At 36.9% G+C, this 24,601-nt stretch overlaps 2 long non-coding RNA genes across 2 annotated transcripts; both read right to left on the minus strand.

Moving 5' to 3' along the window:
* Positions 1-399: 399 nt before the first annotated feature.
* Positions 400-12,903, minus strand: LOC137474092 (uncharacterized). Its single transcript, XR_010999142.1, has 3 exons — positions 12,781-12,903; positions 3,288-3,380; positions 400-570 (listed from the first exon to the last, which is right to left on the minus strand). It is a non-coding gene; the product is annotated as an uncharacterized lncRNA (long non-coding RNA).
* A 1,913-nt stretch (positions 12,904-14,816) lies between these two features.
* LOC137474091 (uncharacterized) lies at positions 14,817-18,107 on the minus strand. Its single transcript, XR_010999141.1, has 2 exons — positions 17,927-18,107; positions 14,817-14,956 (listed from the first exon to the last, which is right to left on the minus strand). It is a non-coding gene; the product is annotated as an uncharacterized lncRNA (long non-coding RNA).
* Between the last annotated feature and the right edge of the window lie 6,494 nt (positions 18,108-24,601).

The following is a 24,601-nucleotide window of genomic DNA, read 5'->3' on the forward strand; positions in this document are numbered from 1 at the left end:
AGTGAATGGCTACAGAAACAGATAATGTCCAAATTTAGTCTCTACATATTTAAGAAGAAACATCTGTGGTTTAAGACAGCACAACATACCTTATTTTCCTTTATCAGCACAGTGTCAGCTTCCTGTCAACTTCACTTCCCAAATTCACCCTCCCATTTCCTCAGTCTGAAAAACAAAAATAACAGCAACTCAAAAGTTAGCAAAAGCAAGGTTGTAAGTAGTGCTAATGATGGATATTTATTGTTTTTTCAACTCACTTTAAGGGCTATGAAAGCCACATAGAAGAGTTATTTCTCTAAAAGATCAACTTACTAATATTTTCTGTCCACTGCCAATTACAGCTCTCCTAACATGCCTGCACTGCTGACTGCATAAGTCACTTGGAACATGACATCAGACCCTCAGCATCAGGAAGTGATGGCATTAAGCAGCCACTGACCAATAGGTTGAAACAGGAGGTCTGCTACACTGATGCTGTTACACAGTCCTCTGAATTTCTTGTTTCCAAACAATCTTCAGATACATTTAACATCAGTATACAGTGGTCAGTTTTTTAGCTCAAGCTGGGAACTGAAAAAGAAAACAAAGATGACAAAATTGTAAATACACAATCAATTTAAAAACTTAACTTCTGAGGCTCCTTTGCTTCTTGATTTTTTGTCAAGTCTTAGCTGACTTAAAAAGTGATAACCAACTCTACAACTGGAATAGTAACACCTCAAACTTGAAAAACAAACCATTGAAAAGTAAAACTGAAATCAATTTTAAAGGACAGACTAAAAGGAACTTTTTCAACAGCAAGCTCACAGGCAGCTTGGAAGGAAAAGCAAGTAAAAGAGGACAGAAAAATGTCCACAATTCAGTGTTCTGATTTATCAGTAGGTTGACTACTTGTGCTGGTTACTTGGTTCTCAAAGGTAGGACAAACTCTTAGACAAGTCCCATACAGTGAAAACATGGTAATTAGTGTCTAAATATACAGTTCTAATGTTTAAGTCTAGAAACTAGATGCTAACTGTCCATACACAGGAACTCAAATCTGAGAGCTTATACTCAGATACACACAGCAAGTTCTTCATGGTCTGTTATGCAATCTGCTGTAGACTCCTCTGTACCACCACAGTAACTCAGTAAGGTGTCAGGGAAGAAACTGCCATATTCAGCCATTAAGTTTTCAAACTTGCTCCTACTGCCACAGCCCTAAATCCCACTGACTTTTGCTTGGAACTGGATTCAAAGACCCTAAAAATCAGCTGCAATAAGGCTCAGTCACAAATTAAGCTGATGTGTTTAATTCCCTCTCTGAATTGCTGAAGTTATCTAACAACAGATGATCAAGTCACATAATTTCAAAATAAATATAGGGTGGTTTTCAGTTATTTTATTATTTGAAGACCTCATTGGTAGCAGAAAGGAATAGAAGCAGGACAGAAGGTAATGATACTCTAAGAATAACATTCCAAAACAATTTACCCCCAAATCCCAAAACTGCTCTCAATCTATGCTCCACCCATCACAAATAGTGCTTAAGATTATCATGACCCAGCTGTAGGACCTTGCCCTTGCTGAACTCTATAAGGTGCACATAGACCCACTCCTCAGGCCTGTCCAGATCCCTCTGGACGGCATCCCGTCCCTCAAGCATTTCAGCTGCACCACAAAGCTCAGTGTCACCAGCAAGCTTGCACTGGATCGCATTGTCTATGTCCCTGGAAAGGTGTTAAACAGCAGCAGTCCAAATAATGATCCCTGAGGAACATCACTGGTCTCACTTGGACATTGAGCAGTTGACCACAACTCTTTGAATGAGACCACTGAAAGGAAATACAAAAAACCACAAAAGATGTCTTCAAGAAGTGAAATTCAGTGTTTCAGAAACTAATCAGGGCACAGTGTGGCTGTTCAAATCCTGGAAACAGACATGAACAGCCAGTTGCATCTTCTCCAAAAATATCCACTGTATCTAACTGTGTGAAGACTACTTTCCTAAGAAGCCCAAAAAACTTAATGCAGGAAGACAGGTTGAAACACTGAAAACTTTAAGCATGGATGAGTTTGACACTTTATTCTAGAACAATCATTAGACAACAAAGAACTCTTAACCAGAAAAAATAACAGCCAGCAGAAATCTGTATGCATTCCTGCTCTGCTTCCAACTCCCCTGAGAACAAGGGAAAAAAACTGGGGAAGTTAAAACCATTCCCCCAAGCAACCTAAGTTCTCTTTTGGCCTGCTGTTATTACAATAAAAGTAAACCTATTACAATCAACTTTAGTCAGCTATGCCACTGATTTTTAGAGACGAAAGAGTCAGCTCAGGCTCCGATTAATATCTATGAAGAAACCAGGTATTTAACAACTCATTTATCTGTTTTATTTTAGGCAGTGGCAAAGGGATGAGAAAAATTGTGCTGCAAAATGAAAACAACAAGCCCTATAAATGTCTATTTCCCTCTACACACAATAAATGAAGTCCAGAGGAGGAATTGTCTGTGTTTAGTAAAATGAATCCCATCCACAAAGCCTGTGGCATACAGAAACTCCTCCCAGAGGCCTTCTGTTATAGCTGTTACCATTTCCACTATTTCCAGACTATCAGAAAACAACAGTGCCTTCATGATGTTCACTAGATGTGCAATGGAATCATAGACATTCAAAGCTCTTCCAGGATTTCTAAGCCATCAGATTCTACTGTATGGACTGTATGGATCTGAGGGGTACACCTTACCATGTAAATACTCTACATGATAAACAGGAAAGAAATAGATCAAAGAAACTCTTTTTTCCTACACTGATTACATAAACTCCATCCCATTGCAGAAACTTAGGACAAAACCTGAAAAACTGAAAACTGCAAGGAGATATGCTATTTTTTTTAATTATGTTAAGCCGCATTCTTGATCAGAAAAGCATAATACTAGCAACCCAGAATCTACAACACAGCATGAAAAATAATCTTTGGTTGAAGACCTACATCATCTTCCTAACTCCATTTTTATAGCAGTATTGAACATTGATGGAGATTTGCTATTAATCCTCCTACTCCGAAGCAGCTATAGATGCCAAGGTGAGTATTGCTCATACTGTAAGCTAAGCTTGATAACAGTCTAATATCTGAAAATCCAGCTTTATTTTTTGTTTGATTTTTTAAAATCTGCACATGTTATAAAAAAGTCACTGTTTGGATACGCCATGCCATCACAATGCTCTTTTATGCTCCCTCAAACAACTGGTACTCAGAGCAGATGGAACTGGCATGTCTCTGACTCCAACAATTACTACAAACACCTTCTTTTTACACTCAAATAGGACCACAAAGGGCATAATAGTTGCAGAAATTATGTAGTATACAAGTGTCTTTCACCATCAGAACCATTTCACCTATAGAAAACCAGACCTCTTATTAGACTTTGTTATAGAACAAAGTCTTGTCCATCCTACAACATACAAAACCACTGCAATTTTCAGTACAGCTTCACTATTTTATAGAAGGCTTTTGAGTACGATGTTCACTTTGCAGCTTTTCATCACAAGAAAGACACTGATGTGCTGGAGTGAATTCAAGGGAAGGCTACCCAAGACGACTGGGAGATGAAGCACATGATGCACACAGATGGAAGAATTGTGTTTGTCCAGTCTTTATAAGAGTTAGAGGAGACCTAATTGGGTAGGGACCTGAGCAACCTCATCCTTTGAACCTGCTCTGTGCAAGCAGTTGCACTTGGTGTCCTTTCAGAGGCCCCTTCCAACATACGTAATTATATGGTTCTATTAAATGAATGAGAAAGTGGTGAGAAGATTAAATATAGCCTTGAGGAAGCAGTTTCTATGGCTTTAATGCACACTTCCATCAGTTCTTGAAGGGTGCTCGATCACTATTCAATACTCAGAAGTAGTCTCACCTAGTTGCCTGCCAAATAATGACATGTTAATATAGTTGTGTTTACACACAGACACTCAGACTGCCCACAAATCTCATCCCCTTCACAGCAAGCAATGATACAGTTGTCCTAAGGACAAGAAACTATCTTATCTGCACAGACAACTGAATTAGCTGGGCGCACAGCCTATCCACAAAGCAGTGAGGCTACTCTTGAATGACCTTTAAAATTTTAGCACTAACCAATGTTTTCCCTGCAAGAGAATCAGCTGTTTTCATGTGCCCCCAGATTCAGGAATAACAATGCCCTAACAAGTGCAGAATGAATAGTTAACACATTTGGCTTCAAGATGAATGCTGCACAGCATTACAGACACAGTTACCAAGATCCTCTTACATGCTGTGTATATTTTGCCAATACAATCTGAAGCCATGAAGAAATATATTGCCAACAGAAGCAACCAAATGTAAATGCATTCTGCCAAAAGAACTTGCTAGTTGCACTATGCCAACAGACTGTTTGCCAGCTAGATCTCCTCATGCAGAAAAGGCTATGGATTGCCACTGTCTTTCAGACTCTCTGTCAGATTCCAGTATTAAATGGATGGATTAACATTTTGCAGCCAACAAGGTGACACTAGTTATCTTCATGACTGTTTTTAGTCACTAGTAAATACTAGTCTACACTAGTCAACATGTCAATTTACACTGTCATCTGTACTGAACCTTGCAAACACAAGGCTGCAAATATCTGCAGCTGCCTAAGTAGATACACCATAGATGTGGAATCACTTAAGAACACTGTGAGGTTTCATATGCTGCCACATATAGAACAGGCTTACTACTCCATCTTGTATACTCAGACACAGCAGACAAGATCCTGAAGTACCTTTGTATGCTGTGCACTAGTACAAATCAAAAGGAGAGATGTCTCATACTAACAAAAATGGTAAGTTGTTGTTTATGGTTCACATTAGGATTTGAATGTTGTGGTCCCAACAATAAAACTACCTTGCCAGATAATAAGGTGATGATGCAGAGTATTTGAAAGTTCTCTGAAAAAGAGCTTTTTATTCCTGTTTACTAATCCAATGAATAAGGAACTTTGTGGGGACATACTTAGACTGATTCAACTTCTTACTAGGGTTTGAAACTCTATCCAAAGAAAAAGAAATAGAATAATCTAACCATAATCTGGTGATAACCATACAAAAGATTCAGACAAGGCATCTGATTTGCCATTTTCCCAAAACATTTAATGTTCAACATCTAACCTATCAGAAATATCTTGAGCTTCTTTTATCTTCAGGAGAAAATAAAAACAATTGAAAGCAGTTTAAATTTTTTAGTTGATTAACAGGGACTTCATTAATGAGAAGGTCTGGGAGAGAAGACATAAATGCTGTCAAACTGACAAGTTAGCAAAAGGAAGCTACAGTTACCCTTGGAATCCTTCCTGTAGAAATTACAGTACATTGAAGAACAACATGTAATAATTTTGGCCACATCTTTTCTAACATTTTCATAATAAGACATCTACTGAAAAACAAAGTGACAAAGCAAACTTTCAGTCAAAGGCAACACTCTAACAGATCATCTCCATTCCCTCAGCAGAGCATGAGGAAGATCCAGTACAGATGAAGGACTGATGAGTAAACAGATGACCCAAACCCATCAATAACAACATTCAAATACTGTGACAGTATATATAGACTAAAATATGGGACCTGTTGAAATAACAGAACAGCCAATGCCTAATGTAGCAATGGAACTAGTACACAGGAAAAAATAAGCAGCTACACAATTATAGATGCCATTTCTTATGCCTATACTAGAATGCAAGCAAAAATGTAAAAAAAAATTATGTCCTCCAGAGATATTGTAACAATGTCATAGAAAAGCTGACCTTGCAAATCCCATGAGCAAAATGAACGAGATGGTCTCTGTCGTGAACACTATACAGCATTTACAATTAGCATTAATACAGATTAATAAGAACTAGTATCCTATAAGATTAATACCAGGCAGACATATTCAATAGAAAAATTATTCCGTCCAAATGAGTTACAGTGAATGACTCCCACTGCAATGAACTTCACTAAAATTTCTGTGGTCAGGATCCTAAACCCACGAAGGCTCTCACCTTCCCAAGTTTGCTCTGATTTAGATCCCAACAGTAACTAAATCAAGCTGATCAAGAACACTAAGTGGAAAAAAGATACGTGAAAACAACTGCTGACTTAGAAAAACTGCAGTCTGACACCTCTAAGACAGCAAGATGTCTCAGGAATCCATATTCATAATGTGGCAAAAGAAATTCTGCTCATTTTAGGAGAAAATCTAACTGATTATATTTCCATAATGCATAGGCTGAGGCTAAAAATTAGATGGATTTCTTAGGGCAGAAATCTTGTCAAAAACCAGGCTGAACCTCATGATTGCCTTCAAGACAGTCAGTGTTTGGTGAGGAAGTATGAGATGCCCATCACCGAACTGCCCAGAGAGACCATTTACACACATTAAATTTCTGAAGGTAACAATATACTTTCTGTAGTCATAACTCCTGGAAAATCTATTCTCTATTTCAAAGGGATAATTCAAACTTCATAAGGAACTGTACCAAAAACCAATTGCCTTCTGCAGGTCTTAGCTCTTTGAAAGAATTCAGCAGAAGAAAACGGACTTTTAGTTTCTCTCCAAGTTTCAAGCTGTAACAAACTAGGATTTTAAAGTAAGTTTTATATTCCTATGATTCAATATCTGTTTGTTCAAACTATTAGGCAAACACTTGCAAAGGTCCAAAGCAATTAGCAGCTATGTTTCTTCAAATATTATACTTAAAATGTAAATTGAATCATGCTTATTATCTAAAGCCTTTCAGCAACCCTCTTTAACCACCTCATTTTACAAGTTAGAGAGAATTTTATTTTGAATCCCACAGTTATAGGATTGGCCAATCCTGACATGAGTTGAGATATCCATCTATTAAAGATCTGTTAGAGAAGCACACACAGTAAGGCTTGCATCTCCACTGAAATAATTTTCCTTTAAAAAGCAGTTACCACATAGTCATGTGAAGCAGATAAAAATACAACCCAAGTAATTACAATATAGACCAGCTCTGACTCTTCAAATCTTTGAACTTTGGTGTAGTTCTGGCTGAAAAAATGTCACTATTCAAGTTCTTTCTTGTTTAGCTTGTTAGAGATGGATATTCATCCCACCTACTTATTCTTCTCACTTTAATACTGTTGTCAGGAAGTATTTCTGACATCCACCTATGCCAGAAAGAATCTGGTCTACAGCCTTTTTAAACCCCAGTACTCTGAAAGACATATTCAGATAACTGTTATAGATAGATAATTTTGTAATACTTGCACTTTATAGTTCTACCTATGCCCCCCCAACAGGTCAGTTCTGAAAATCACCACCCTAGCCACTGTTTCTAGGGCATGTTTTCAGCTTTCATAATAAGTGCTAAGGTCATGCATTAGCCACGTCTAGCTAGAGGTTAGCTGGGTAACACATGAATTCAGCTACAAATTCAGCTATTTTCATTTATAGAATGTTTTTGTTGTTGTTTATTGAACTTATTGCTTTAAAACAGGTGGTATAGTAACCTATAACTTTTATTTTGGCTACAGGAAACAATTTTCCCATTATGGCCTCAATAAAGTCCAAATAGGAAATACAGGCTGGGTGGAAGAAGCATATTTTGGAGAATTCTTGGGGTTAATGTTACTTTAAAGCTCCACTTCCTGTGAAATACTAGAGCCCAAATCAAGTAGGTGCAGGTTAAGATGAGATTAAATGGTATTCCTTCAGTAACTAATGTAATATTTCTCAACACATTTTCTGGCCTGAGGGTGAGAGCATTGTAGTTGCTTGGGAAAATCTTGGTGGATGTTTCCTTGTTGAATAGTACATTCAGAATCTCTAAGTCCTAAGCATTGTATTGAGTAGACAGCTCTTTTTCTATGGATGTTCATAATCACAACTAAGCTTATCATTTGGGTAATTACCTCTTTTAATGCTTTTATTCTTAATTAGAAGCATTTAGAAGGATAGCATTGACATTATCACTTCTCACTTAGGCTTCTGGTGACTGAGTCAGGCTAAGGGTTAATGCTGGCTTAATTAATATTTTGTGTGCTATTGTGTGCATGTAGACTTCAAGCTTGCTTAGTCTCCACAGACTTACCCTCCTATTTTAAGTTTTTCAAGGAACAGAATGCCATAATATGTATCTGAACTGTTGTCAACTAAAGGCCTGTTTAGGCCTCAAGACATCAAACTCAGGATGACATAATTTGACCATCTGAACCGCCTGACTGGATTTGTGAGAATTGCATTTTTTTCAGAAGGAGTGTCTGAGACTGCGTTTTCTTCCAGCATGAAGTATTTCAGCTGGAAGAACCTGTTTCTAATTTCTGTGTCTGAGAACTACTACAATTTTTTCTAGTGTTAAAATGAGTATCTATGTTAAGTTCACTGAAATTGCATATGTTAAATAAAAAAACTATAAAGACATTTGAGAAGCTGATCTTCTCAAAATATAAGTAAGCTTGAAATATTATTCAAATCATATAGAAAGCCTTTTTAAAATTACATTCTGAACACAGCAGTGCTTATTCAGTTTTGCTATGGAAAGATGAACAGTATTGTTAACACCTGTTCATGCCTTGTAGCATGGCATTTGAGACTGGCAGCACTCGGCTCTCTAAAAAGCCAAGGTCTATTTTGCTTTTTGAATAAAACACTTTGATAAAACTTCAAAAGTTTGGATCATCTACTAACTGTGATCCACAAAAGTTTTCACAGTAAAGGATTAAATATTCTTATTGTATTATAATTACATTCTCTTTAATTAAGGTGTGACTTTGCTTGGTGTTATCTTAGATTACTATCACTATTACTTTTTCATACAGGCATAAATATATGCTTAAACACTAAAATTTGAAATCTGATTTTACTGTCATTGGTACATCACAATTAATGTACAGGAGGACAGGACACTCAGAACCTACGGCTCTTTTAGAACTGCCTACAGAATCAAACATAACTCTGCAATATCAGTCCAGTTCCTTTGACTTCACTATGATCATTCCCTCTCATCATGTGGTTCCTCTTCCTGTAATTTAAATATCCAGGAATCCGGTTTCCAAAAGTCAGCTTTATCCACTGGGCACACAGAACATTCTTTTGTGGTGGCAGCATTGACAGCATACAAAGAATATCTGGGAAAAGGACACTGATTTTTTATTTTTCACTACACTCAACTGTCAGAAATAGCCTAATACTAACCAGTAACAGTGGTGTGTGCTAAAAGTAATTTCTTGTAACTATAAAACATCATTTTATTCATTAATTCTATTCTGTACCTTTCTATATCAAAAACTTAAAAGTCAACAGCTGCTGGTATACAAGCTGTTGTACAAAGTATACTAGATAACTTGGAGAAGCAGTTCTTGCTCTGAAAAATATAAGCATCTTTACTTCCATCCTTAACAGAGTTTTATTCTGGTTGCCACATCTCTCCTACCCTCAATAATTTCCATATGTTATTCTACTTTGTCTCAGTGCTATTAACAGCCATTTTCTGACAACTTCTTGAAACTCCTAGCAATTTTAACTTTAAAGGCCCTTGACACTGTCTCTGTTTAATATCCTCACAGACAAGCTGACAGTGGATAGTGAGGTGGATTGAAAACAAGAATGGCCAAGCTGGGGGGGTGGCATTAAGTCCAGCTGCAGGCAAGACACTGGTGGTGCAACCCAGGGATCAGTACTGGGGCCAGTACTTTCTAATACTCTCATTAATGACTTGTGTGAAGGGACAAGAGTGCATCCTCAGCAAGTTCACAAATAACACACAACTGGATAGAGTGCCTAATACACCACATAGGCACACTGCTTTCCAGAGAAACCTTGACAGGAAGGAGAAATGAGAAAAACCCTATGAGGTTCAACAAAGGGAAGTGCAAATTCCTGCACCTGGGCTTTAATAATCCCAGGCTCTATCCAGGCTGACTGGAAATCAGCTCTGCAGAGGAAGACCTTGGGCGTTCAGCCCAGAGAAGAAGAGGCTCAAGTGGATCCTGTCCAAGTGTATAAATACTGCATAGGAGTAAAAAAAAAAAGAGGGAACCAGACTCTGGTAGTGCCCAGCATCAGGGTAAGAGGCAATGGCTGCACATTAAAACACATAAAATTCCATGTAGACACAAACCCATTCTTTTTACTCTGCGTGAGTGAGTGTGAGTGATCAAACCATGGACCTGGTTGCCAAGAGATGTTCTGAAGACTGAATTCTTTGACATATTCAAAAATAGCTGGATGCAACCCTAAGCAACCTGCCCTAGCTGACCCTGCTTGAGCAAGGATTGAACTAGATGATCCCCAGAGGTTCCTTCCAACCTCAACTATTCTGTGAATTCTAAAACAGAGATATTGCTAACATTTTTGCTACCATATTTTCTTATAAAAGGCACATGGAAACAGGACTGAAAAGGATCAATTAAACCTCCAGGTTGTTATCATCTCAATGTCAAAATGTTGTTTTCTTACACCCACCAGTCCTAAGGGAAGACTTCCACTCTCACACCCCATAATTGAAGGTTGTGTGACTATAAAAACCTTACCGTAAATTATTTTAGCCACATATTCTTATCCCCACATTGTTTTTCAGTCTAACTATATTTTCTCCTCCCACAGGTTTATAGAGGTGCAGGCTTATTTAGCTTTTATGGACTCTTACAAGATGCTGTGCATTCCTGTGATCAACCTCAGAGCCTTTCCTGGCACATGCTCCAGTGTTAATTCATCCTTTATGAACACAGAACAGTAGAACAGTACACATTATTCCTCAAAAATTATACTAATGCCTTCCTCTCTGTTCTGTTGTAAACAATTTCCTCACTCTTTGTGCATAACTGCACATAATATATCCTTCATTTAATCTCACCAAACTAAATTGGAGAAATGAATACAATAGAAGACTCAGGTGCTTACTTGCACTGTGCTTACAGTCCACTCTACAGACAGGAGGCTCCTTTCTGCATCCTCATCACAATCATAGGCCTAGGTCATGATCGCTGCAGCCATTTCATTAAGATCTTCCTTCCAGGCATTAATAAATTTCAGTCTGTTTATTAGAGTTGTATTTCCCCCCATGCACATTGTCTGAAGCAGCAGACTGCTTTTCTCAGAAAATCTTCAGCAGCCCCTGTAAGATGACCTGAGAATCAAAATGATCTCAGCCCTGAGAGGATCTAATTCAAGTCAGGCCGGCATATGCCAAACCACCAGAGTAGGTAAGTTTGGCTTCTTTTAAACAAAGAGGAAACCTGCATTCTAAATCATGCCTATGAAAAGATGTTTTAAACTTGTTCTCTGTGTCTCATTCTCTCTCTCTCTGAAAAAAAAAATAAAAAAAAGGTGTGGGTTAAACTTTTCAAGAGTAGCAGAATTAGAGAGTCATCAGTCATTTATGAAAATGGGACTTCAGGGCTTTGAAATTTACATTCAAGTAAGTTTCTAAATTAGAGAAGACACTGAAGCAGTAGAGCTGGCCATTTGATAGAACAAAAATAGCCATTAGCAAAGCAAATATAACTCCAAAGAGATGCAATCTATTTAGAAGTACTTTAGAAGGTAGAAGGTAATTGAAAAAGAGGAAAATCTAATGTAGAGACCACTTATAACTTATGATGTAAATTAAATATGATCCCATGGCATCTCAAAGCTTGGGTTATATTTGTTCATGAGATACCAGCTCCTGGTCTTCTCTACAGAGTTAGGACAGCATTGTAATACTACTTTATTTTGCCCACACTCCCTAAAATTTTGAAGAGAAGTGAGGTAAGAGTTATAACACAAAGTGTGAGAAATTACCCTTTTATACTGAGCAATCTGCTGTTTGGTGCTCTTTAGTCCTCTTTGCAGTTATATTGTTTTCAAGAATACTTTGTTTCTGTCCTGACATTCATCATGTCACTATTGTCATTAATATGCAAAGGCCTTTTTTCAAATCCCATTTCAACTACCATTCCTCCTATCTTCTATTTCTTGGAGCAAATATATGATGTGAAGAATGGTGGAAAGTGATATTTTTTCTTTGAATATAATGAAGTCTACAGAACTAAAGTAGGCTGGGAAAAAAAATCCCATTTTCTGTCTTTTGTAAGCACAAGTCTACCTTCTACTTGGAGTAATTGTGCATGTTCATAGAAAGGAACCAAATGGTAATCCAATATTAGGTAAACTTACTGTAGCTAAAATTAGAGAGTAAATATCAGTTCACTGAGAACTTACCCTCAATTCATTAGCAAATGTTATCCTGAGTATCTCGATATATATACACTGCTACATGTTCTTCTGATTCTCAGCAAAATGGATTTGCCTCCTTTCTCATTATGATTCTATGATTGTATTGATTGTATTCCATCTGAATACAGTTACTCCAAAGAAAGAGATGCTTACCCTTTGGTTGAGGTTATATTTTTAGAGCGTCAGTTATAAAGATATACTAAAGCTGCTGTAGCTCCCTTTTACTGGATAATAAACATAGCCCAACAGCTGAAAAGATATATTTACAATCTTCCCCCAGAATCCTCCCAACCCCTTACTGCTAAGAAAAACAAGTGGGCCACTGCAGCATGTCCCAGAACTATTTTGGTATTGGGGAAAGTGCAAGTTCCAAAGCAGTGTGGAAAAATGCCCTGCCAGCTGCTCCCCTCTCATTCCAACGCAGGCTTAACAGTCTTCCCTGGTCAACTGCTAGATAAAAGCACTTTCAGATAACTTGCCTCTACATCATTAGTGCCACATCCACAGAGATCTTTGGGTGTCTAAAGGATTAAAGGTTCAAATGAATTGCTGGACGCTAATCAAGTATCATACCTCAGCTGACCTAGAGTAATTGGCTGTGTAAGTCAACAAAAAAAAGCGATGCAACTCCCAGCAGCTCAGCTCCCTTCACCAGGGAACACACTCGCGATACTTTGTCCACCACAGACTGAGGAGAGAGCACAGAGGCCTACTGCGGCCCAGAAACGTGTTACCTCAGCTGGCTCGGCCCGGAGTAACATTTGTATTTATAAATAGAAATATAAATCTGCTTTCAAAGCTCTGGCACTCGAAAATCATTGATGCTTTAGCTCTCACCAGTGATGTTAGCCACGTGCCAGGCGTTCCAGCTCACTGCACACCGAGAGCTTGGCTTAGCTGAGCCTTTCCCATCTCAGGCCCGCTGACCTCAAGCCACGGCCTGAGCCTTGCTGTCCGGAGCATGGCACACTAAGGGAGGAAGCAAGCAGCTACTCAGCCGAGGGGATTCAAACACAGAATCTTACCTTGTTCTTGGAGGCATGAGGGCATTGGCCTTTTTAAAAGGGATTTATAATCGAGCTCATGTTTCTAAAGAAAAGTTCAAAAATGTGAACCTCCAGTGAGTCAAAACCTTTGAGAAGCAAACAAATGTCACATGCACGTGAATTTTTTCTAGATCACATGAGCCCCTGGATTCATATATATGGCATTCATGACAGTAATAAGTGCCATAATGACAATAATCTGGTGTGGCAAAGCATGCTGGAACTGATTCAGTCTGGAGAAGAAAAACACAAAGTAGTTGGATGGTCTATATGAACTGCACATAAACACAGTTTCTGAGTCGAGCTGGGTGCAAAAGCCAGACAGATGTGGGCTGGCTGCTAGTGCTGCAACATTAGTGCTTCCCTGTCAAGAAGGCAGGTGTGAGTTCAAACAAGTAGTCGTAATATGTAGCATCACCTCTTTCATTTTGGCTGTTGTGTTTCTTCAAATTAAAGCTTTTCATTAGTATTAGAATTCTTCTTTCTTCAGAATGAGTTTCAGGCTGCTGGTAAGTTGCAGTCAAAGGTAGAACTGAAATCGACTTACACCAAAACTCAATAGCTGTAACCAAAGTAGCACTGCAAAGGCTTCAGCTACCACACAATACCAGTATACGGTGCAGATTTGTACAGCTGGAGCCAAATCCAACACTTTTGTATTTTCAGTGTTGTTGTCTAGGTTAGCTAGATCAATATGTGAGCGCTGCTATCCCACCTGTAACTGCAATGTAGATACAGGGAGTTATCATTAGAGCTCTGAACTCAAATAGACAACAAAATTGGATGTTTGACTTCAGAACTATTTGAGACACTAAATTTTTCTTAGTAGGCTAGGTTTTATTAGAAGCTATGGATCACAACTGGAAAAACATTGCAATACAGTAACGTGCCATGAAAAAGCTGAGAAGCATCCCAGGAATTACATCTCAGTGCAAACTGTGCCAAACTTCCAAAACATCCTGTAGTCTGCTATTTCAAAATGAAGCTAGATATTCACTATACCACATTTCGATTGCCTAATTTAATGCTCTTATGAACTCAGATTATACTAAAATTTAAGGGGAGGAAGTTAAGCTGTGAGAAACTCCTATTAGCCTGCCAAGACTAATAATTTTCCCTTTATACTTTTTTCAAAAGCAATATAGTACAGTATAGCAACATGAAACTCTACTTTGCAGTATAGGTATATATTAAAGGTCAACTATATTTCACAGGCTTGCAGACACACTGAGAAACTGTTTTGAAAAAAATACTCTGGTGATCCAAGCATCCAGGAAAGAATTAAGATTAACAAAATGCTAAAATTTATAAATGCCTCAGAATTTCTGGGATTTTTATTCTCTACTAATGCTTTTATAAGCAATAATCAAGAGGCCATGTTGCAGATAGAGAGGGATGAAGCTATGAAATAGCACAGCCACCAGCCTATCACTTAACCCTGAGCACCATTGGAAATGTTACTGCCTCCATATCACCTTTCATATATTCTCATCAGGTATAATACAAATTTGTTTCAAATATATTCAGATTCTTCTTGAGGGCTTTGATTTATGTCTGCCAGTGAGTAAATTCTATCTTCAGTTTCCAGCTCAGGATTCAATTGCCAGGAGCTTCTGCAACAACTTCCATCTGCAGAACCTCTTGTGTGGGCAGCTCCACAAGAAACTCTTCAAGGCAGACTGCAGCTCAGAAGACATTGATGGCTGTGTTTGCATAATGTAGTGACAGTAGATATAAATACTGAGCATGTTTTACATTTCATTTCAGAGGATGTGAACTAAAGGCATCCAGAAGATGGGACAGAAATTCCATAGAGGAAAATCCAAAGTCACTGCTGTTACCTCACCTTTACAACAATGGTAGCTAGGAAACATGCCACCACACAAATTCTGGATTAAAACACTTTTTTTTTTTTTTTTTAATAGAGGGGGACATTTCGATTTAATTGTACAGAAACATAAAATAAACCAAGAAAGAAGCAGCTTTCTAAAATTCAATTGCAAAATGCAAAAAATGAGAAACAATATGTATCATGCACTAACACATCTGTGGCTGATACAGAATTTAAAAAAAGATGACACACAAAAACTAAGGAGTCTTTTCTGTGGGTTACTGTCAATGGAAAGCTCAACTTGACTGTCACAAAGAAGAAGCTGTCAGCAAACTCATCACGGCTCATGGCCAGAGGGCTGACTAGCACTGTTCAAACAATGGGTGGGACCAACATGAAAAAGGAAATGGAACTCAAAGCATGCTGTTTGATCCCATCCCATCCGTGGTTCCTCCCAGTAACATTGTTCTGCAGCCTAGCCAGAAGCCATATCCACATATGCAGTGCCTTTAATCACCCAATTCCTATTGATTTCAATGGGAATCAGGCTCCAAAATGCCTTTGTCAGTCTCAGCTTTACTGGTGTTGCCCTCCAACAGCAGTGAAAAACTTTTACACTACCCTGTTGCTGCTTCAATACCTTTCCAGGAGAAAGGAAGGAAAATACATGCATGTCTTAGGCATGATTCATGTCTATTTTGCAAGGAGATAACCACACAGGCAGCACAAAAAGACACATCAGGAAGCATATCATTATGTATGACTTTTAACAGTAAGTGACAGCAGTGGCTGGCTACCACTATATTAACATACCTCTCTCAGAAACTCTTAACAGCATAGTCAAATATTAAGGAAATTCTTAATCACCTCTCACTTTCACACATCTCTGAAAATTAGATTTAAGACTATACAATTCTATTATATTTAACAGCTAATTTACATGTAAAATGTATTTGGGCACAGTTATCCTGGCTGTCAAGCAGTTTCATTGCAACAGTCTATAATACCACAAGGAAATGTGTATTTAAAGGGTGACTCTCTTTAGAGTTATGTTCTGTTATTGTTCTTTCCCCCTTATGAGAGATGATTGAAGAAAAAAAAGTAAAATTACATATGGCAGCTATTGCCAAAGTAAACACATCTTGTTCTGAAAACCTGCATGTTCCTCAGGTACTTTAAGAGTAAAAAGAGCTTTTAAAAAATCAATTCCATTTACTGCCTCCTGGGTCTTGAGTTTTTGTTTTTGGTTTGGTTGGTTGGTTGGGGTTTTTTTTTTGTTTGTTTTGGGGTTTTTTTGGTTGTTTGCTTGCTTTTTTTGGGTGTTTTTTTTTGTTTGTTTGTTTTTTGGTTTTTTTTCTGGCAATGGGACATTGTTGTTGGCATTACAAAGATCTGACATTCATTAAAAAAAAAAGGAGCTGTGCTGGAAATCATGAATGTCAAAGAAAACTGAGAATGCTAGCACATGCTGAGTCTTGTTCTCCAGCATATTAACAGAAATGTATTCCAAAAACAGGTTTTATCCTAAGAAACCCTGATCAGGGGTAGGAATTCTTCTTGCTATGGATGAAGAGATAAATGGGTAAAATGATAGTCATTATTTATGTTACATTTAATGCTTAAAGTCTTAAATGGTTCATGGGCACACCACCACAGACATCACTTATTTTTGCATGCCACATGTCATCACAGGCTGTCAGCAGACAGCTGACTGACAGTTTATCTCCTTTTGCATAAAGGAGACATTGCTACTGGTCAGACTATCCTGCTCCCAATGGGAAAAAAAAAATCAGGAGAAAAAATGTTTCTTTCTAGAACAAGGACTTGAAAAAGTAGGACTTAAAATGTCATTTGGTCCACTGCTCTACTCCAAGGCAGGACTGCTAGGTTTTAAATGGTATTCTGACATTTTTTGACTCTATATCTAGAATAGCCTATATCTGATTACAAGAAGATACAAGTGAAATCAAACCTCCCCCATTCCCGAAGAGGCTTCTACAAACTAGTTATGGAAAAAAATATGAAGACTGATACTCTAGGAGCTGCACTTTAATTACATGTTCTGATCTCTGGCAGGCTGTTGTAAGCTTTCAAGGCTGTTGTGCCTTGAAAGTGATGCTTTAAGTTTGAAAATTCCTGAACACAGGAATGCCTAGGTCAGTAGTCCTTGCCATTGGCTTACAACGATTTGGTACACTGTTAGCACATGAGAACAGTGACCAACAATTGTCTGAAAAAACAATACAGAGAAATACTAGATTCATTTTCTTCATCCATAAGAAATTTTGTACCAACATATTGATATCATTAGACATGTAAACTGATATGACCGGCTTGCAGGTGAGCAAGCAGTCCTTTCTAACCAGTGAATAACCTATCAGGTGATAGAAGTGTCATCTAAGTAACTAACTGTTTTGTGTTCCTCCTGAAGACAATGTGATTTTAAGCCTGTTTTCATAAGATGCCTTGAATAAACTTATTTCCCTTCTGGAGATATTTATATTTCCTAACTGCAATCTTACCAATTACTTCTATGTAAAAAAAGTCTCAGACAGTAAAAACATTAAAGCTAAGCACATTTTCAGAGTTGTTCTCCTGTTTAGTCATCACATTTTGGGAAGAAAATGTTGCCTCTTGGTTAATGAGGAAATATCAGAAATACTGTATGCAATGAGGTTCCCAAAATGGTAGCTGGTAGCAGCAGCAAAGTGCTTTCACTGATGCAAAACCAAAACCCTTAATCCACAAATTAGGTACCATTTTTATTAACTGCAAGTAGTATGCACCATAAAATCTTTTTTTTTTTTTTGCCATTCATATCTGCCTTAGCCTTTTTTCATACCTGCCTTTCCCTTTTAGTTCCATTCTTTTTCTTAATGCTCATTCTTCTTGTTTTAGTTTTCAGAAATTCTTTCTATTGTTCCACTTTACTTTCAGATCAGTCCAGAACTCACGGCTTACATGTTCTCAAACAACAACCATTTTGTTCTTGAAAAGAGCCAAGGAGCAAAAGCAAAAAAAAAAAAAAAAAACCAAACCAAAACAAAACCCCACAAGCTAATTTGCAACTATTTCAGTTTCACAAAGAGGGCAATTTGAGATGTTTACACTGCTGGAAGAGGGAGACTTATTAAAGGAAAGTTTAAAACTTTTGTATACTATTTCAAAACAAAGTAAGAATTACTAGCTTTACTTTATCCTTGCAAAATAATTCTCTAGTATTTACAGAGATGAGTCTGGTCTGGATTACTGTTTGAAAATATTCCGTGTTCATAAAATCAGCATCGTAGCTAATGTAAGTCTAGTTAAGTGACTCTTGATGAGTCATTTAAGTTATTACTTAAATTATCTACTTAAGTCATTTTGATGCTCATTTCTGCACAAGATTACCATTAAAGCCATAGAAATAATGCTACTAGATAAGCAAGTGATCGCGTTGTTTCCAGAAGCACTTGTAAAAAAGAAAATCCTTCAAAGGATGTTGTAAGAAGCCTTAATGTGACAAGTTCTAGAACTGTCTGCCCATGTGGGATTTTTTTTTAATTACAGGAAATCCATTATTTGTACATCAAATGCCCAGACTTGTTTTCAGTTATCCCAAGTTTGTACTTCTATATCCATATAGTAAAGCATAGCATCAGAGATAGATGTGAGAATGTTGAGAATGTAAAATTTAATTTTGCTTGAACTTTTATAAGACATCCACATTTAACTTACTAACTAAAAATTTTTCAGAAATACAGATATAGAGATAATTTGAATAGTATGGTTTTCAATTATGACAATGAAAAATACAGAAAAATACAGGACTGATACATATTTTTAGTAGGAGATGAGGAGGAGAAAAGAATTACCAAATATTGAAGGCTTTTGTGTGTGACAAGACACAAAATAAACAGTATTTCTACCTACATCCATTTAATCTCTCTTAGGATTCTTCTACTCCCTTAAAAATGCATACTGAAAATACTACTCCACATACTAGCACAAATATAATTAGCACACACTATCAAATAAATATTTTATCCAGCACCAATAAAGAGTAAGTACAGCATTGTTACCAAATTTTAAGAAGTCACCACGACTATACAATAGGAGATGAGGCCAGAGACTGTATCTCTGGACTGCACACACAATCAATAATCAGCTTGGCTAAAATTCTTAGTGGGGAGAATTAACACAACAGACTTATACTAAGGTATACAGCTGACCAAAATGAGGCACAGGAGAAAGAGAATAACCATTTGATCACTTCTGCCATTTTCTGTCCAGAATTCAGCCTCCCGTCCTCTGCAACATCTTTACAGCATCCACTAAAGTTCTTGGAAGATCTCCTAGAGGGCAATGGAGACCATTAACTCTGATCATCCATCCCAGGAAAGGTGTTTTCATAGACAATCCTATACCATCCTATATGTTTTTCTACAGTGGAATAACTGACACACAATATTATATTTCAAGAGAGTCGTTGAATATGTTTCAAGACTTAGAATCTGTATGAAGGAAAAAAATGTGTACATCTTTTACAAGGTCATTCAGGCTATTCAGTGAAGCTGTTTGAAACTGAAGAGCGATGGAAGCATCAAAATAAGTGAAATGTAAACAAAATGCAAATGAAATACTAGAAATATAAATCAATTAGCAGCTTCCTGGCTTTTAGTTTAGGTCCTTTGTTTTTGTGGTTTTGTTGTTGTTATTACTGCTGTCTGTTGGATTACAGTCAACTACAATAAAAGGTGAAGCAATCTTTGAGCAGACCAGCCCTTCCACATAGCATAACTGCCCTTCTACTAGCAATGGTTATGGCTCACACAGCTTCCTTGCTGCCAAGATAACCTTATCACTGTAGAAATAGGCAGGCATAAAGGGAAGAAAGGAAGAGCAGAAAGGGAACTGGGAAACACAGAATTCTTTAAAAGCAAGCATTCAGCTATGTCTCTCTCTGCCCTTAATAAAAATTCATTGCCCCTTCAGCATACCCAGGAAGAGTCACCCATTCCCTGGCACAACCCTCTATACCTTCTCTCAGGTTGGCTCCACACATTGCCTTACATGTTTCTGAGCACATTATTTTCCACACACTCACTCAATCACACCCTATTCTTCCTCTAGTACTCTTCCACTTTTACAGCACAAATATATTATTCACAAAGCTGTGTTTCAAGTTAGGTTAGATGTGGATGTTACTAAGTAAGAATAATGAAGGTCAGTGTGCTAAGAAGTTTTTCTTGTGGCTGCAGAAAGAAAATATGAAGTGGAGTATGCATTAGTTAGCAGCCGATGAAGTAGAGCCATCCAAAGGCTCACATGAGAAGTCAAGCATGAAAGAACATCCTGTTAGAGCTTCTATTATACCACATTCAACAGGTGCTCCAGAGTTCTTATGATGAAATAACATTATTTAAGTAGCTGGATTAATAAAGTATTACTCAAAAGGAAAATATATTAAAGTATAGTTTCTTTATATTATTTTACATTTAATATTGGATTTAGTATTTAAATTCTATTCACCAAGAAAGGCAATGAGCTAATACACTGTACATCAAGCTGAAGTTCATAATGTGGTAAATGCTTGACACCTACAGACATGAAAGATCTCTTCAAATATCTGCCAAGACAGAAAAGTTATGGTTGCATCTGTAGAAGTTTACAATCCTTAACATAAGCACAAATTTTACAGTACCTTTAGAAATTAATGTACTGAAGCAGTTTCTCTGAATGAACCTAAATCATTGTAACAGGAAAAACAGTGAAAGAACCAATCTTACCTTAAAATAAGCTACCATTTCTGTGTAATGCACACACACAGTATTTAAAAACTGTTGAGAATGGGTAGTGCCAGCATCAATTTTAAATTTGTATAACAAAGTACTTGTACTACATGTTCATTCTTTGTTATTTAGACTTTATTATATAAGAGGCCTGTATATTGAGTTTAACTGGGGACAAATTGATTGGCAGACATTACTTTGTAGTTAAAAGGGACTGCTCCAGTGTTACTGAACGAGGAAAGCGTGCCACTGGAGTCAACACAAAACAATTAATATGTAATTGTTTCTAATTTTCCAAGGTCTAGAATGAAATAGTTTTATGATCTCTAATACTAGGGCAACATTACATCAAACTCACAACATTCTTACCCAGCATAATACCAATTCCACAACTGGATCTATTCAGGACCCTTTCACATACATGAAAGGCCCAAAAGACTTTACAGACCTTTGACAAAGTCCATCTGGCAGCAGTCTAGATAGAAATACTACATAAAACTGATACAAAGAGGGTAACACTTCCCAAGGTAAAAGAAAAGATAAAAGGAAAAATCTTTAAGGTAATCAGAGAAAATCAGAAAAGGAAAGAGATAAAAGCTCAAAAGCACATGCTCACCATTTATATTACAGAATTTTAATTTATGTGTTCAGTTTTTATTTATTTTAGTGGACTTTGTTTGGTGCCACTTACAATGCATGTCTAGAAATGATCTGCACTTTTGGTCCTACTATCAGGGGAAAACCAGTACCCATTTGCAAAAAGTCCAAGTACTCAATTGCAAAATCTGATTTCAGCCACATTTCAAGGCAAGTATCTTGAGTCTAACAGATGATTTCAAAAGACATGTCATCGCTTTGAATAGCAACAAATTTGCAGTTGCAAATACAACTGACCTTTTAGCATTTCCATAATCAGGATATGACTTGTGAAGCCTATGCCTTCTAACCAATCTAAACTAGATTTGTCCTCAGTCAAATTCTAATACCTATTTTAAACTTAATTTAAACCACAATATCTTCATTTCCTTTAAAACTCAAATTGACAAGATCAGTAGTAAAGCACTGTCCTTGGTGGATCATTCTTACAAGCTTCCTGCTAATACTAGCAATCCATGGGATCTTTGGTCTTTCCCTAGGATTAGTGTTCGTTATTCAGGCAGAAGGAAAGAGTGACAAACACTGAACCACATAAATCAGGTCTATAATTGTCATTAGGAGAAAAAAGAAAAGGTTATTTGTGACATCTTTTATACTTCCAGTACTGCATTGTTATTGCCAGAATTTTCTTTCCTATATAAAGATGCCTTATGTAAACTCTTAAAAATAGTAACAGTAAGGTTCAGGAAATAGTATAAAAATCATAAGAAAGTTCACCCTTTTCCATCCTGTGAGAAATGTTAAAACTGGCAACTAAAGTTAGCATTAGGTGCACCATAAACCCTTTTCCCAGAGTTTTAATTTATATGCATGTAACTTATGAAGATATACTGTCTTTTAAGAAATTTTTCATTTTTTCACCTACCCTTTGTCCACAGTGAAAATATTAACTACTCATGCAGAAGAATAATTTTTAATTTAATCAGAAATTTTACTAATTTATTACTACTTTATCCAAGAAAAAGTAATATTAAAATTTATGTTAAATGGAAAATGAAGCTTTATAAAATCAATTTTTAATTCTAAATATGCATAACACTGCTAAAATGTTATAAGCCCTCTACACTCCACTGGACCTGCTGAGAATGAGATGAACTCTTCAGCATCCCTGAAAACTCATATGCACAGTCACATAAGTTAGGGAACTTTGAGATAAAGCTGAAAACAATATTTTAGGAAATCTTATGATAACAATAGAGCTACAATGTCACAATGTAAGTCAACTAAGATTACATGAACAGTTCTATGTAATATAGTCAGTGAAGTAAACTTACAATGCTTGCACAAGCATGGTGGAAGGATGGAATTTGTTGAGGTAGTTATTTAATTTAATAGGACAACAAATGAAGCAATTCACAATGGTAGAATATTTTTAAAAAGCAGACTTCTGACAAGGTTATAACCTGAAGAGGCATTGTCTATCAATACTAGCATCAGGCAGACTAGAGAAATCCTAAAATGATAAGAAAACTTTTCTCTTCTTCCTGAGAAGCACTTATTACCAAAATAGAAAACATTTTTATTCTATGGAGGAATCCAAAACAGCTGGATTTCATCCCAAACCCAGGAAATAGGGAACTTTAATAAAACAATGCACAGATCAACTCTTACTGTGGTTCAGCTTCACAAGCAGTAACAATAGAAAAGGTATTAATTTACAGCATACTTACAGTAAATACCACTGCCATCAATATTTTAACATTTGTTACCTATACAATAGTAAAATCTGAACTTCATTACACTGAAAGATGTGAAGCTGTTAACACACAGCTCAATGACAAGTTGAATTACAGAATCAAACACCCCCAGTCTTTGATTTGAAATTGTCCACATTTATTGTTTCTCAGGACAAAGTTCAGTAACCATTTACTCAGCTTCTACTGGAAACAAACAATAGTTATAAAGTAGTAACTAAAGCCTGATATACTAACTTTGGGGAAACTGCAGGAGGGAAACTTGATTTTATTCTGTGTAACCGTATTTTTTGTGTAAGTGCATTTTTTTCTTATACCTTCCTAAAATTTAAGGAGGTTGAAATTACTATTAAGAAAAACTATATCATTGGTAAATGCTTCTCAAGACTACCTACACACAAATAGTGGACTACTCTCATACTAGCTGTATGAGAGGAAAAATATTTACAAAAAGTAACAAGTTTCAATAGAGAGTTATCAAAATATACAATTTAAATACTTTAAATAAATTTAAATATTTAAATAATTCATGTGGATTGTGCAATAACGAAAAGCAGTCACTCAGAGCACTTGTCAGAGTAACAACTAGAAGTTCCCTACTTGGCTTTTCCTAATTTGCAGCTTACTGGGTCTCAATGCTCCAACCATCCAACCATTCTGACGATCTTTCTCAAGTCCAGATTCTATCTCACAGGTCCTGGAAAGTTTACTGGATACAATCTGTCAAGATAAACACAATTCTTCAGTATATTTTTTTTTTAGGGGGAAGTTGAAGCTGGCTAGCTCTAATAACATATTCATGTTTGAATCCATCCCCCATACCAATACCATTTTATTGTGGCTATACACAGAAAACATGTTTCACCTGCTCAGAACTTGAGCAATAGAACACAAAGCATATGGAAATCACTAGGCTAAAATCCAGAGCCATCACAGTGATTTCCTACTGCTACCAACATGTACATTTATATGCAAATCTTCCATTTGCCCAAAGACTGTCCTTGCACGATTTTCTGTGAGCAAAAACAAACCAGGCACACATCTGTGCCTTTGACCTCAGCAGAGCTCTCAGGCACAGCTTAAATGCTACCTTCTGCTGGCCTCTTAACACCAGGATGTTCAACTCTTAAATTGCAAACAGCTCTGCTGCATATATTTAGTAAAAGTAGCCAAACCACAGTCTGAAACAAAAGCACTGAAATATAAGTGATAATACCAGGCCCCACTGTAATTTGGCTCCAAAGCCAGTAACGCACTCAGTCATCAAATATTCCCGTAGAAACAGAGCAATGATCAGCTTGCATATCTGGATGTTTTCAAGTAGCCCATAATCAATCTTAAGAGTCTTGTAATGGGTCATAAAGATGATAATGACTAACTATGATTAAAATTTTT

This window comes from Anomalospiza imberbis, chromosome 5 (genome assembly GCF_031753505.1).
Source record: "Anomalospiza imberbis isolate Cuckoo-Finch-1a 21T00152 chromosome 5, ASM3175350v1, whole genome shotgun sequence".
NCBI lineage: Eukaryota > Metazoa > Chordata > Aves > Passeriformes > Viduidae > Anomalospiza > Anomalospiza imberbis.